Source organism: Prionailurus bengalensis, chromosome A3 (genome assembly GCF_016509475.1).
Source record: "Prionailurus bengalensis isolate Pbe53 chromosome A3, Fcat_Pben_1.1_paternal_pri, whole genome shotgun sequence".
Lineage (NCBI taxonomy): Eukaryota > Metazoa > Chordata > Mammalia > Carnivora > Felidae > Prionailurus > Prionailurus bengalensis.
This window is the reverse complement of record NC_057354.1, coordinates 58019692-58036156: the sequence shown is the minus strand read 5'-3', so window position 1 is coordinate 58036156 and position 16465 is coordinate 58019692. Positions and strand designations below refer to the sequence as shown.

Here is a 16465-nt window from a genome sequence, read left to right as displayed (position 1 = left end):
TTTTTTTAAAAAGAAAAAAAATGTATATGCTGGGCACCATTCTAAGTGCTTTATATATATGATCTCCCTTAAAATTCTCCATAACACAATGAAGTACATATAAATGTTGTTGCCATTTTATAGATGAAAAACCAAGGCACAGAGAGGTTACGAAACTTGCTCAGGGTTACAGAGCTGGTAACAGGTAGAGCTGAGCTGTTCTGTAGAGACTGGCCACAGAACAATGAGCTCAAGTCCTAAGGACAGGCCTGAGAAGTAAATGAATCATGGCATCTGAATTTGGCTGAACCTCTCTCTTATGCATCATTTTACCCCATACATTCACAGCGGTTATCATGAGAGTATCTTGTTAAGAATTATCCCTTTAGACAAAAAGCACTCAGATTTCTTAGAGAGGAAGTTTGAGAGGAAGTAGAAATAACCCCTCTAAAGGAAGAATTACTTACAATAACTTTAGGGAACATGATTAATTAGGATTCCTCCACCTTGAGGGAATTGGAGATGAAGTAATGAAATTGAACTGAGTTTTTAAGGAGAACTGCTTGTTACAAAGAACAGGGTTTGAAATTGAGTCAAGAACTGAGTATAGTTTCACAGCATTTTGTTAACCAATAGGTACATTTGGATACTTCTGTTTTTGTGATTTCTATGACTGAAACCACATAATTAATGTGTCTTTGCTCATAAAATCTTCATCTATGAGGAGATAGGAATAATAAACATGGAAAGCGATATTTTCCAGCCACACACACACACCCCTCCCAAGGCACTTCATAATGGCTCTTGATGTTAAGCGAATCGAGCTGACACATCATCTGTTGATTTCCTTGTACTGAATGTGATCGTGTTTGTGATCCTTTTGAGCATCAGCTACAGAAGGGGCAGGAGCACATGTGTTCAATTTGTAATGACTGAGCCTTTGACGTCATATCTTATAGATTTTTAAGGTTTCTATTAGAAATCTTGGTGAGGTTCCTTGCTTGGTAAGATATCTACAACATACAGAAAACATATGAAGAGGAAAAGAACTCTGTATCATGGACAATCCTGTCCTTTTCAAATGACATGTGAATGACATGAAGATGTCCATCCATCCAGACTTTTAAAATGTAGTGTGTAAAAAAAATCTGTTTAATTTCTAAATGTAAAACAAAAGCCATAAAGGGAACTAAGACTTCAAAGAAGGGGAAATGTGTCAGAATAGGAGGTGATATGCATTATGTGATAATTTAGTACTAAAAATGATAATTATGAAAGCCATGTCATAGCACAAAAAACTGCTTGCAATGAAATGTTAAATCAAAAGAGATTACAAAGAGGGGTGCCTGGCTGCTTCAGTCAGTAGAACATGTGACTCTTGTTCTCAAGGTCATGAGTTCAAGCCTACGTTGGGTGTAGAGGTTACTTAAAAAAAAAAAGGAGAGAGATTACAAACATATATGGGCATAGAAAAAAAGGAATAGATGGAAGTATTCCAAATGCTGACAATAATTAGGAAATAGATGGCAAGATCATGAAGGACTTTTTAAACTTTATTTTCCCTATCTTCTATATTGTGGTTATATCTTTTTAAATAAGAAAACCATTTAAAAAGTCTGTACTACTCAAAACCTTTGAACCTTCCCACAGATTTAGTAATAGTATTAACTTTTGTCAAAGAACAACTGAAGACAGAATAGTTTCATCTAAAGTTTAATGGCACAGTCAGTCGGACACATTTATTGGGCTGGGACTCACTTAGAACTTGAAATATAATGGGTACAAACAATATATCATCTTACCTTATAAAAGACACTGAATTCCTTATTCACTTGAAGAACTGAAACCCACACCCAAAGTTTACAGAAATGTACAGCTAGTCACTGTGATAGGGAAAACAAGGAAAGGAGTTGAAGTTGGTAGATCTAAATTCTATTTGTGGATTTTCTCATACTAGCTCTAGTTTCCTATTTCAATTTGTGAATGATAAGAAAATGCGCCTGCCTAGCACAGTGATTTGCCATGAGGGTAAAACAAAACAAAACAAATGAACAACAACAACAAAAAAAACCCCACAAACTTCATGAAAAATCAGAGGGCCAGTAAGAGATGGTGGAAGGGATTCCTGTTAGATGTTCATGTCCATCCCAAGTGGCCTTTGTTTGAATACTTCAGGGATCTGTCAAACATATCACCTTTGGATTTGGCCCATTTCATTGCTGGGAGCTCTATTGTTACAAAGGTCTCTCTTCAATCAGCCTCTAGAACTTTCTATTCCATTGTCCTAGCTCCATCTATGGAGTAGGATACCTGGTGGCTTCCAGGTGTGCAGACATCAATCCTCTTGGTTTATGGGTCAACAGGAGAGCCTGGCTCATCTTCTCTGGCCAGGAAAGCCCTTGTTATCATTTCCTCTGAGTGCCATGATGGGAAAATGTTTAGGAAACACTGTTCTGGAGATTGATGAGAATGACCACCTTCCCTTTTACTAGACGTCATTTTTCTACCAGGGGAGCTAAGCATGCAGTCTCTGATCACGCTTAGGATTCATCGAGGATGTCTTAGTCAATCAAGAACCCCTACATTTGTTTGGTTTTGTTTTCCACCAATGCTTCTGCTTTCTCTTTGCCCTATCCTATACTTACAAAATTAGGTTTGGGAAGAAAGAATAGGGTTTCACATTTGTCTCTGTTAAATTTTGTTTTATTAGTTGGGGTCTATGGCTCCCTCCTAATGGGATTTTTGGGATCCTGATTGCTTACTCAGTGAATTTGCAGTCTATTTAAACTCCCCCCATTGTGTAAGTATGCCAGCCTTGCCCTTAGGCTTCAGGAACTTGCCCTGAGCCTACCAGCTCCATCTCTAGCCTCTAACTTGGCTTTGTGGCCCTCTCCTCTCCTTCATTCATGGCCTCTGGAAATATTACCAGAATCCATCTCTACACTCTCTGGATCTTTTTGGCAATGCTCACTTGATAATTTTTTTGGTTTCAGATTCAAGTTTTGCATTCTAACCTTGAATTTGCTCTTGTGGGGGGAAATGTATTCCTTTCAGTACTCCTCCCCCCACACTCCTCCACTCTTGACTCATCACAACTGGAAGGTCACCCATGACCATGTGTATCCCCATCCTGGCTGTCAGTTTCCTGGTAGGGAGCAGGTATGGCACCTGAGGTTTTCTGGTGGAGACCACCCTTCAGATTGACGCATTCGTCATGGAGTATGGGTGTTTACGAAGATTTCCAGGTCTACTAATTGTATTATTCATTTTGCTCACAAGAAAGAAGTTTGTAAATGCTTTCGTGAACTCTTGATTCATTGAGTCTGAAGTATTCTGTGTAATCTTCCCATCTATAATGCCATCAAACATTGAATGAGCTTCACCAGACTTGGCTTGTCCTTAGTCAATTCATGTTTTCTCTTAGTGATCATGGTTTCATTAAGTGCTAAAAGTCTAGCTCTGTAATAATTATCTAAAGTCTTTCCTGCTCACTAATCTGTACTTGCAAAATCCCTCCAACCCTGTGAAGGATGAAAGAGCTCTCTGGAGGTATGAAGTATTAAGAGGTTTGGTAGGGAAGCTGGAAGACCCCGTGTGGCTTAGTGGTCTGGAAGGGTCATGGAGACAATCCGATTTGTTTATTTGTCATTGCCTGGGACAGGAGTGAAATCAGTAGGCAAATATCGAGCCAGATTCTCCCAGGGCTTAACCACAAAGGTTACAAGGAGGCCATTTGGCATAGTGTGTTAATTTTCCAGTTTAAAGGAACAAAGGTTAAACTAACAGAATGTGTCACTAGAAGGTACTTCAGAGATCATGTAGACCAGTGCTCCTCAAACCTAAATGTGCACACAAGTCACCTGGGCAATTTTATTCAAATATAGATTCTGATTCAGTAGTTCTGGGGTAGGACCTGAGATTCTGTATTTCTGACATGCTCTCTGGTGATACTCTCGGCCTATGGCCATGCTTTATATAACAAGGATTTAGACTATCCTGCATTTTTTTTTTTCATATGTAGAAACTGAGGTCCAGAGTGGTGAAGTGATTTCCCCAAAGCCATACTCAGGTCTCCTGGGGTTTCCGGTCAGTGTTTGTTTAATTGCAAAATTGCTGGACCTAGTAAAACAGAGGTTTACTCTTTCTTAAGGACTCATAGCATAGGGCGGGCAGCCAAGGTTCGATTCTAGGTATGTCCATGCTTGCACACAGGCACACACACTTGCACACACACACGTGGTCATGGACACATATATTGTATGTGCTTCTTCATATTCTCCTTTCTCATCAGTTGTGATATGTAGGAAACACACGAATCACAAACACATTAAAGATATTGTTAAATGCAAGTCAATTCTGAATGTGTAAACTTTTCCATAAAAATATTCTGGGAAAATACATGAGTTGTTTCTGACCACTTATGTGTAAATACAGAATGTTCTGGGGTTCTACAAAGACCATGTTACTGATAAAACTGTGTCATAATGATGTTTTCTATAGTTTGAATAGTAAAACCTCTGGGCTTGACTCAGTAGGTTCTGTGCTCCAGCATTTATAAAGAACCCTAGAGTTTGGAGATTTTCCATTAACTTCTGGTATTGCATTTTTGTTGCCAGCTATGACTATTTGTTTCCCCTGAACTCTGTGGAGGGATTAAGCACTGAGAAATCCCACGCAGAAGTGTGTGTATGTGTGTGTGTGTTCACACATGTTAACTAAACACTCTAGATTCCTGACATTTTTTTCTCCTTGTTGAGAAGCAGGAAAGGGGAAGGGAGAGAAAATTCTCTGGAATGGAAAAGAGGACCAGAAAAATCCTTGAAATGAAATCTCTTTCCTCCACTAGAGGCTTAGATAAGATGATAAGCTAAACAAGGAGGGAAAAATTGAGGTCACAAACTCCTGTTTTGGGAGGCAAATACTAATGGTGGGCTAAGCCCATTGTTGCATCTGCAGCTTGCCTATCTACTGGAGGGTAAGCTTCTTGAGGCCAAGGCTGGGTCTTCCAGGCCTTTTTTTTTTTTTTCTTCTTCCAAAATGCTTAGAAGAGGGTCTTGCACCCAGTAGAAGGACAGAAGCATATCTGGAATGAAATATTGTTCATCCTCCAGCATCAATCACTCCTGGCTAGCAGCCCTGGAAGGTGCTGGTATGCTTCAAAGAGCATAAGAGCCAAGTCTGAGAGCTTATGAGTTGGTGTTCATCTGAAGTTGCAAGCCACTGCTGACTGTCGTCTCCTCTCTCCTTATCGGCCTCTTCTTACCACTCGGAATCTCTCTGATGATGTTTTCCTTTTCTTTATGGGAGGAAAGAGTGGGAGGAGAAGGAAGAAACAGAGGAAACGAAAGAGGGGGAAGAAGGAGGCCAAGGAGAAGGAAGGAGAGGAGGGGAGGGGAGGAGGGGAGGAGATGAGGAACAGGGAGGAACTGGAGAAAGAAAGATGGCAAGCTGCTTGTGCAGAGGAACCGGGGTCAGACTCTTTCCCCTGAGATGCCCCTCCTTCTGGTTCCCCAGCCACCACTCATCTCTGCTCTGGGAGTCTGCATTAGTCAGTATAGTTTGAAAACCCGATTCAACTGACCTGGCAATGCCAAAAAGTAGATGTCTCTCATCACTGAACATTCCAGAGATAATATGGGTTGGATGAGTTTCTAGCACTTTCTCTGTAGTTCTCTGGAAACCCCTCCATTGTGTGTGGGCTTCATTCTCAAGCTTGTTTCTCTCTTTGTCTTAAGAAAGGTTCACATAGCAGCCCTAAGTGGGTGCTTCTTACCATTGTCAGGTAGAAGCCCTAAGACTTGCTCTGACTGGACCACCCCTAAGTGCTTGCTATGGCCAGGAGGATGCTGTGTGGCACTTGGCTTTGCCCTGTTATGCCCATCCTGCAATCTCTTTGGAAGGAATAGTAGAATGACCCTGGTTGGCTCAGACCAGTCGGGCCAATGCTAGAGTTAGGGATGGAGTTAGCCCCTCAAGGCTCATGGCTACTCCTCGTTGGAGAAAGGGTAGAAAGTTCATTCAGACCTTTGAGGGACTTCTCAGCTGTTTCACTGGGATTATGTCTTAAGCAGTCTGTTGATTTACCAGGTGGCCTAGACCTGAACACTCACATTATAGATAGGTTAGAAATGTCAGCGAAACTATTGCAGGAGCCTTAAACCTCAAGACCATTCTGCCTATTCTTAATGTTGTTGAAATTCCTGCCTATGGCTAAAGCAAAACATTTGGTATCTCATTTAAATTTCATTAATATACCAATTAATTGTGGTTATTTGGTAATTATCTAGAATGGGAAGGCATTCTGGGACACCTTCTGGAAAGGATACCAATAGTGTGAGGAAATTGCATTGTCCCTGAGTACATATATTCCCCCACCCCCACCCCCACCCCCAAATAGCACTGATTCCAGGTAAGACTTGAAGAACAATGCCAGATGGCCTCAATCTGGGCTCCACCCTGCCTGGGGAAGGGATCTTGGGGAAGGGATTTGCTTTTTCTACACCTCAGTCTCCTCATCTGTAACACGGGTCTAAAAATGTTAAATTTCCTAGAAAAGTGCCTGAAACCTAATAAGTGGCTACTCTTGCTGTCTGTTGTTAGTCATGGAGGCAAGACACAGGTTCAGAGCAAGAAGAATCACCCCAGGATGCAGTGGCGGGGGGATATGCTTGAGTGAATGGTGGTAAAGATCAGAAGTCTGGGGGTGGGGCAATGAGGAGGGTTGGAAACGTGCATGTGGGTGTCGTCACATTCGCAAAGATAAGAGATGGTGGTAGGGTGGTGGCTGCCCAGCATGGGCAAGCCAAGGTTTGAACAGTGTCTTCTCGAGTCAGTGGGTGGCCATCCAGATGGGCACGAGGGGTTCTTGTGAAGGGCAGTGGGAATGAGGCAGAAAGACGTGTTGAGGCCAGCTGATGGCCAGAAGGAGAGGTTTGGCTATGCCGCAGATTTTATTTTTCAAGTTTATTTATTTGTTTGTTTGTTTATCTTGAGGGGGGAGGGGCAGAGAGAGAGGGAGAGAGAGACTCCCAAGCAGGCCCGGTGCTGGCAGCACAGAGCCCAACACAGGGCTGGAACTCATGAAACTGTGAGATCATGACTGGAGCCAAAACCGAGAGTCAGACGCTCAACCAGCTGAGCCACCCAGGAGCCCCTTTGCTGCAGATACGTGAGCAGCACTGTGAAAAGCTGGACCCTATGTCATGTTGAGAACATGAATGCCGGGTGTAGAAGGGGGTCAAAGGAGAGAGGGAGGAAAGAGGCAACCGGACAGACAGCACCATCTCTCCTGGATAGACCCGACCGCTTCTGGAGGAAGGCAGAGATTCTGGCTACACACAGCCCTCATCTCCCCTCACCCTCCCTGCCTGCCACTGTCCCAGCATCCAGACACCCTATGCCGGAGGGTGATCAGTGGGCCTCCCACCTCTAGGATGCTGAAGAGAAAGGCTGGCGGTGTTCCCAGGGCATGTGGCAGAGGCACAAAGAGACGCTGGGGCTGAAAGATAAAGAGAACTGAATGAAAGGTCCTTCAGGCTCACGTTTGTGGATATTGTTCTAAGAAGGATTGGGAGGACAGCAACCAAGGGAGAGGGTAGGACACCCCAGTCCCCGTCTTGACTCGGGGGATGACGGGACCTGTGGTAGGCTGGACATGCGGGCAAGGCTTGTCTAGGTCTAACGCAAAGTCACATGAGGACAGAGACACAGGCTTGTGAAGTGTTCGAGGTGAATGTGAAATAAAGTGTGTGGGTATTTCGTAAGGGTTTGGCACGTTTTCGGAATGATTCTGGCAGTCTGCCCAGCTCTGAGTTTCCTGTTCGTAGCTCCCCAAATGTGTCACTGCCGAGGATTAAAGCCCCTGTAGGCTCTGACACACACATCACTCAGAGTATTTGTCCTTTCTTTTAGCCTCAGTACCACTGAGTCGGCCGACAAGATGTGAGGTACCCTCTGGTGCTGCACGAACCAGATCCAAAGCTCTTCGGAGAGAGAAAAGAGGAATTAGCAAGTCTATCCAGGGCTGACATCAAAATGCACTTTTGTTTTTAATAACCAACTGCGACTCAGCTGACTTATTTGGGGGAAGAAGCCCTGTGGGCTTACCCTTGGAGTCACCACCTCCTGTGAGGCCAGCCATCCCCAAATGTCCCTACGATGAAGAAAGGACATGGTAAGATGATTAATTGCACTTCTGGTTTTTGTTCCCGTATTTTTTCCTCTTTTTCTTTTTGCTTACTTATACATTGAGAAAGTATTTAGGAGGAACAAATGGAATTTGATAAAACTGATAATGTTATGCTGTTTGTTGAAAACAGGATTTTTAAGGATTTCTTGGAGTTATATGGCTCTGTTGTAGCCATATTTGACCTAGAGATGTGTCTGTGAGTCATATGAAGAGGTCACCTATGATAAGGTATGTTTTACTCTCTGGAAGATTAACGATGAGTGATATGGGAAATATATGCTACTTATAAACCATAAATAGTTGCATGACTTTGGGTAAATTGTGAGGTTTAAGGGACGGGTATTATAAATGAGAAGCTTTAAAAAACATTGTTGTTGATGTTAGAATTAAGACTTATTTTATCACTTTCCATTAGGTTTTGTCAGTTTTAGAGGGGCACAACCTGGGCCAATGTTTGACTGAAGGCCTTGCATTACTATTAACAGACATCCATTGGTTGCATTTAATGTTATAATGTATTGTATTAGCAACACTTGCAGGAGCTTCCTCCAGTAAGGGCTTAAAATGTAATCTTAAAAGCGCAACCATTTTTTTTCAGAGGCCTTACGAATGTTACACCCACAGCTGTAAGGAAGACCTTACACTCTCAGAGGAGATTAGAAACATCCCCCGGTATTTCTTTATTGGACGCCCTTGACTTCCATAGTCCTAGCAGTAGCATTGTTGTGGAAAAGGATAAGAAAATGGGATAGAATCTGGAAGATTAAAGAGAAATGAGAACACCAGAAGGAGAGCAAAATGAGGTTTACCGTTCAATTCAATTCAATTCAATTCAATTCAATTCAATTCATGACTCTTTGCTCTTAAGCAAACTGCTAGTAGGTACTGTGGTGAGGAAGGATGTTTTCAGAAGGTGCAGCTGATGACCAGCTGGTTTGTGAATCAGGCGACCCACTCACGGTGGCTAGAGACCACCAAATGTGCTGGAGGCCAAGGAAGGATCTGTGCTTGCTGGAAACGTGTGAATCTGCTGGGGACAGGAGGGAGATAATGCTGCCTAGGAAGAGCAGGGAGTGCTTCTTGAGGTGATTTAAACCTTCCTGATTCTGGTGATGAACTTCAAGAGATACTTAGGGCCTTTCTCAAGGCCACATGCAGGGGTTAGTCTTCTGTCCCTCAACCCCTTCTGGGCACACGCCTGCTTGCTTACTTAGGAGAAAACCTTGCCAGGCATGGTTGAGGAATGGCTGGGATTCACTTCTAAAATGTGCCCTTGCAAAATTGGCAAATCGACACGCATCGCCCATGCTCACTGTCAGATACAGAATAAAGGACATAGACAAGAAAAAAGATGAAAGATAAAAACCCGTCACTGTGGGGCGCCTGGGTGGTGCAGTCGGTTAAGCGTCCGACTTCAGCCAGGTCACGATCTCATGGTCCGTGAGTTCCAGCCCCGCGTCGGGCTCTGGGCTGATTGCTCAGAGCCTGGAGCCTGTTTCTGATTCTGTGTCTCCCTCTCTCTCTGCCCCTCCCCCGTTCATGCTCTGTCTCTCTCTGTCCCAAAAATAAATAAACGTTGAAAAAAAAAAATTAAAAAAAAAAACCCGTCACTGTGTGAATAATGCTGTTAACATTTTGGTGCATATGTTTTTTCCCCGATTGCATTTGCATTTAAAAGAAAAACATCCTTGTACTGTACCTGCTGGTTTATTACCTGCTTTTCCCTTTTGGGAATATATTGTGATCATCTCGCCATGCTAATGAATTTCTTTCTACAAAAGTTGTGTGATCACATTACATACAGAATTTAGAAATCATGTTGGTAGATATTGGATTGTTTTCTTTTTTATTATTAACCTTACAAGACTGATGTACTCACTAACCTTTCTATCTCTTCCTGATTGTTTCCTGGGACTGTCTTTCCCAGAGGGAACACCATGGGGTCAAAGGGCATGAGCATTTTTGAAGCTTTTGGTCCCTGCTACGAAATTAATCTAGGAAGGTGCTATTCATGTATACGCCCTCCAGTTCTGTACAGATACCATTTCCCCCACACTTTCACTAACACTGGGGTTTGCCTTTTTTTGTTTTGTTTTGTTTTTTTAATTTTTTTTTTCAACGTTTATTTATTTTTGGGACAGAGAGAGACAGAGCATGAACGGGGGAGGGGCAGAGAGAGAGGGAGACACAGAATCAGAAACAGGCTCCAGGCTCTGAGCCATCAGCCCAGAGCCCGACTCGGGGCTGGAACTCAGGGACCGCGAGATCGTGACCTGGCTGAAGTCGGACGCTTAACCGACTGCGCCACCCAGGCGCCCCGCCTTTTTTTTTTTTTTTTTTTTTTTTTTTAAATGCGCTTGCTAATCTAATAACTGGCAAAGGCTATTTTGTGGTCTTGATTTGCTTTAAGAAAACCCTTTGTAAGTCCTTTTGGTTTCCTATTCTGCCCCTTTGGGTTCCGTCTCTTCTTGTCTTTCTGGTTATCAAAGCAATCATTTCTTACAGTAACTTATGCCAACCTAATTTCTGGGGACTTTGACCTCATTTGATGTCGCTCAGAAGGTAGATTGAGATGTGGGGAATCAGAGGCTTTTGCTCTGAATTGCCACCATTTGAACAACCCAGGGCAAAACTCAGTCTTTATGATTTTATTTCCTTTTTGTCTATAAATTAAAAAAAAATTTTTTTTAAATCTTTATTTATTTTTGAGAGGGAGAAAGAGACAGAGTGCAAGCAGGGGAGGGACAGAGAGAGAAGGAGACACAGAATCCAAAGCAGACTCCGGGCTCTGAGCTGTCAGCACAGACCCCAATGCAGGGGCTTGAACACGTGAAACGCGAGTTCATGGCCTAAGCTGAAATCAGACGCTCAACCGATTGAGTCACCCAGCAGCCCCTCCGTTTTATCTATAAAGTTCAAAAGTAAGGACTGACTTTTCAACCCACCATATGATTGTATTGGGAACATGGAGAGATGAGACAGAGGAAAGCTTTTTGAATAGAAAAAAAGGAAGAAATACAAAATGGTACTATTATGATGGCTGTTTTGTTTATTTATATTCTTGCCTTATAAAGTATGTTGTTTTTGGAGAGCAGCACGCTGAAATTTTGGCAATGTGTTCTAATTCTAGACTTGGAAAGTGTGTGTGTTGAGAGTGTGCACACGTGCGTGTGTGTCTGTGTGTATGTGTGTGTGTGTGTGTTGCAACATATTTCTTGGTTCTTGGATTCAGTCCTAGCATTTGGTATGTTCTAGCAGCATATGGACATACTTTAGATCGAAGATGGTTTCTATTTTGTTGCTTACTTATCTCACTTGAAAGTAGGACAATGCACCATCCTTCTTATATTGCATTGTCATTGTCCACTTGCTTTGCTCAGTTCCCCCTTCTCAAAGGCGGGGCTTGTTTTATGTGCGTTTCTCTCTCTAGCACCTGGTCTGGGGGTCTGATACCTCGCGGTATCAGGCTCCACAAATGTTTCTTGAACGAGTCAACAGAAGGTAGCCAGGAACATTTTTACCCAACTCTGCCGGGAAAGGAATCACAGAAGAGTTTGGAAATGGTTTAATTTCATTTGGGTTGGTTTCCATTGTTATTGAGTAAACCTTTAAAGCTCTTAATGGATATTAAGCAAATGAATACAAGCCAAGGGTAGAACCAGGAAAATGGAGATCATAGATTTGTAAGAGTAAGTCTCACAAATGGGCTTGGTGTGAGTATAAGAAGCTTTACAGGGGGTACAGAGTTTCACTCTGATCCTCAGCTCAGTGCTAGGCTATCAACATCAGAACCAAATTGATGCTTAGCAACGCTTTGAACTCGGTGCCGAATAAATAATAATGAGGGCTAATACTTCATAAAGCACTTAACTATACGTGAGATCTAGTTCTAAGTGCTTTGTATATAAGGTAGTCACTGTTATGATCTTATTCTGCAGATTAAGAAGCTGAAGGACAGAGAAGTGATTTGCTCAAAGTCAGTGCACAGCTGGGATTCATGATGCAGTCTTACTTAGAGCCCACAGGTTGGTGAGGGTAGGATTGACTGAACCCTAGAGACGATGAATGGCACGTAGGTTTGGGACCGCTGACCCACTGACGATGTTTGTGCTGTCCAGTTGGCTACATAGCCACCGTTTACTGAGTTCCCACTAAGGAACACACATTGATCTGCGTTCTTACATCATTATATCTCATCTTTTTCATAACATTGCAAAATTGGCATCATTATACATGCTCAGGGACCAACCCAACTCAGACTCTGAGAAGTTCGGCAAGTGGCCCAAAGGTGATGAGATGAGCTAGTGATGGGAGATCCCCATCAATCTATATCAAGTCCATTGAACTTCCTAGCCTCCATGCTACAGTGGTCTGGACAGTTGAGTGCTGATGTGATGGATTCCTTGTCCAAAAGTGCTATGAGTCCTGTGCTACATTTGAAGGTGTTGGGCCTGGAAACTCAGCCAGTTCATCCCCTCACTTGGGGATTGTGGGGAGGTGGGGTGCTCTGCCCTGTTCTCTCTGATTCTATGTGGGCCATTGTGAAATGGTACCTGGAGTTGATTTTCAGGCTGACATTCCCTGGCAGGATCATCCAATTTATCATCTCGGCCTAGACACGTTGAGTGTTTAATACGTGGGGACACTTTCCCTAAATGTTCTATCCATTGGGCCCCTAGTTCTGCACGAGGAATGTCCAAGAAATGTCTCCAAGGAAGCTAGAATGAAGTAAGGCAAGTACTAGCTTGGGAGAGGACGCCCAGCTTTGTTTTCTCCTGGCAACTGACCTACCTTCTCTTCGTTTAGTTGTTCCAGTTATAAGATGGGGATAAGAATATAATTTAAAGTAGTATTTTATACAATTTTCTGTTGAACTTTTCAGTAAGATTTTGGAATTAGATTTTTTTTTCAACAAATAACATATAGTTTGTGTACTTTTGAATAGGTAACACACAATTTAAAAGGGGTATCTAGTGAAGTCTTTCCTCTCTTTCCTTTTCTCGGACACCTCTTTCCCTCACTCTCACCAACAAGTAGCTAAACGAGGGTTAATAGTTTTTTTCCACCTTTTCCACACTGTATTAGTCAGGGTTCTTTAGAGAAACAGGGCCAGCAGGAGACACGTATATCAATCTCCTATTGGGCATGTAATTGGGATCCTGAGAGAGCGAGAGCGAGGAGATTATAAAGTATTGGCTCACATGGTTATGGAGGCTGAGAAGTATTACTATCTGCCGTCGACAAGCTGTAGACCCAGGAAAGCAGGTGGCATAGTTTTAAAGCCTAAGAGCTGTAGAGCCAAAGGTGTAGATTCTAGCCCAGGTCTGAGGGCCTGCGAACAAAAAGCATGGAGGGCAAGAGAAAACAGATGTCTCAGCTCAAGTAGAGCTGATTCAACTTTTCTCTGCCTCTTTGTTCTGTTGCGACCCCCCAAGGAATTGGACGATGCTCATGCATACTGGGGAGAGCCATCTGCTTTATGAGTTCAAACACTAATCTCTTCCACAAGCACCTTCCCAGACACACCCAGACACAGTCTTTAACCAGCTATCTGGGTGTCGTGTGGCTCAGTCAAACTGACACATAAAATTAACCATCACGCACACTGATGGTGTACCCTCCTCTGCACGCTAGTCCATATCTGCATCTAGTGAGGTGCATTTTTAACCTTTCAGTGGACTTTTAAGTTGCTTGCAGTCTTTTGCTATTACAACCAGTGTTGCAATGAATAAGAGCCTCACCTGTGTCATTCTGCAGAGTGGCAAACAAGCGTATTTATTGGCTAAATTCCTAGAAGTGGAATTACAGGTCAAAGACTATGTGCATTTGTGATTTTGTATGTATTTCAAAATTGCCCATCCACGTACCACCTACTTATGCCAATGAACACTTCCTCTGGAATATTGGAGAGAATGTTTCCCCATGCACTTGTCAACACAGTATGCCAGTCAACTGTTTTCTGTGGTTTTTTTTTTTTTTGACATTTATTTATTATTGAGAGACAGAGAGAGACAGAGCATGAGCGGGGGAGAGGCAGAGAGAGAGAGGGAGACAGAGAACCCGAAGCGGGCTCTGGGCTCTGAGCTGTCAGCACAGAGCCCAATCCGGGGCTTGAACCCACGAACTGTGAGATCATGACCTGAGTTGAAGTCGGACGCTTAACCGACTGAGCCACCCAGGCGCCCCCCACCAGTCAACTGGTTTTTATGAAACTTTTGTGATCTTTTGGAGGAAGAGGTTAACTCAGCTTTTTTTTAAATTTTTCATATCTCATGTCATGATGGAGGTTTCTTTTTTTAGGCTTTATTTTTTAACAGCAGTTTTAGGTTCACAGCAGAATTGAGGGGAAGGTATAGCGATTTCCCATTTATGTTCTTCCCCCACACATGTATAGCTTTCCTCATTATCAGTATGCTCTCCCTTCCCGGAGTTTGTTACCATTGATGAACCGACACTGACACGTCGTTTTCACCCAAAGTCCATAGTTTACATTGGGGTTCACTTTTGCTGTTGTACTGTGGGTTTAGACGAGTATATAATGACATGCACACATCACTGTGGTATCACACAGAGTATTTTCACTGCCCTAACATCTTCGGTGTTCCACTTATTCATTCTTCCCATCACCACCCGACAACCTGGGGTAACCACTGATCTTTTACTGTCTTCATAGTTTTGCCTTATTCAGAATGCTATATAGTTGGAATCAAGGAACAGATTGGCTTCTTTTACTTAGAAGTGGGCATTTAAGTTTTCTTCGTGTCTTTTCATGGCTTGATGGTTCATTTCTTTTTAGTGCTAAATAATATTCCACCATCTGGATGTACCAGCTTATTTATCCATGCATCTACTGAATAATATCTTGGTTGCTTCCAAATTTGGGTAATTATGATTAAAGCTGCTATAAATATCTATGTACAGGTTTTTGTGTGGATGTAAATTTTCAACTCTTTTATGTAAATACCGAGGGGCACAGTTTCTGGATTGTATGGTAAGTCTGTTTTGTAAGAAACTGCCGAACTATCTTCCAAAGTGGTTGTACCATTTTGTATTCCCACCTGCAATGAATGAGAGTTCCTGTTGCTCTACTTCCTTGTCAGCATTTGTTGTTGTCAGTGTTCTGGATTTTGGCCATTCTAATATGCATGTAGTGGTATTGAGATTGTTTTAAAAACTGTTTGTGATCATAAGTTTTGGTTTACTCAATGATTGTTTTCTTAGGCCTTGCTAGGTGTCTAGCCATGAGACACCATAGTGAGTGAGGGCAATCTGGCTGCAGCTTGCAAGGGCAGCACAAAAAAGCTGGGCAGCAGCACATGTACCAATAGTGATTAGCACCATGAAAGAGACAGACGGCTGCTAAGATGGTGACTGATGAGCCAAGATCTACATTAGCTTGGTGATGCAGGTCCTGGTGGAGGAGGGCGGGGTCTGAGGCACACAGGTGGAGGGCAGAGGGTTCAGCACAGTAGAACCCTGTTCAAGGAACAGAAGAAGACATGTATAGGGTTGGTCAAGTATGAGGGAGGGGGCTTGGAGATGAGCTTGGAGACGGGCAGGGGGCAGATCGATGTGGGCATTTGCAGCCATTGTTAGGAGATTGGCTTTTATTCTGAATTTCAGGTAGCCTTCAGTCATGGGCTGGAAAGATGGTGACAGAGTCTATAAAGTCTTATGCTGTAGACCATAATAGCTCATCTGGATAGTGGATGTCATGGGCAGAAGTCGTTGCGTTTGCCACAAGAGACAGTGACATGGCTGACATGTGGTAGAGCGTTGGCACCCAAGATACTTCACTCTTTTGCCCAGCCCTGAATTCCTGTGTGTGTGACAAGTGACAAAAGCTTTGCCCAAACAATGCCATGGAGATGTTCCACAAAAATACATTCTACCTCTCTCAGAAGTAAAACTCAGCTTATAAGGACTTTCTCCTTCATTATCTCACACCTCGCTGAATTAACTGGTCGTTTTCACAAATCACTGTAGCATTTCCAGTCTGGGCCAAGCACTGTACTGGGTGCCCCCAGGAGGAAGAGGAAGAGGAAGTGGGAGGGAAAATAGAAAGCTTTAGAAAATGTGCAGCAGTTTACAGTCTGGCTTCTAGAGAATCAAATGTCAACAACCAAAAGGAAGGCAGGAAAGGAACAGCAAAAGGGCCCTGCACCTTTCAGCTTCCATATGAAAACTCTGGCCTCATGGTGTGGGCCATCAATGTGCTTCTCCCACATCCTTCTCTGGAGGTGCAGGTAGGGTTATCATTCTAACTTTAGAGGTGAAGACTAGAGAGGTTTCCTTAAG

The 16465-nt window shown here is 43.0% G+C and overlaps 1 protein-coding gene across 8 annotated transcripts in view; it reads left to right on the top strand.

The window, feature by feature from the left end:
- Positions 1-7829: 7829 nt before the first annotated feature.
- IL1R1 (interleukin 1 receptor type 1) overlaps positions 7830-16465 on the top strand; it is a 79489-nt gene continuing 70853 nt past the window's right edge. For 3 of the 8 annotated variants that reach the window (XM_043603070.1, XM_043603069.1, XM_043603066.1), the window contains exons 1-2: positions 7838-8152; positions 8298-8395. The gene's annotated coding sequence lies outside the window, so the exon portion shown is untranslated. Of the gene's footprint in view, positions 8153-8297; positions 8396-16465 lie in introns of all 8 variants that reach the window. The other 5 variants (XM_043603073.1, XM_043603072.1, XM_043603075.1 and 2 more) reach the window with 4 other exon arrangements.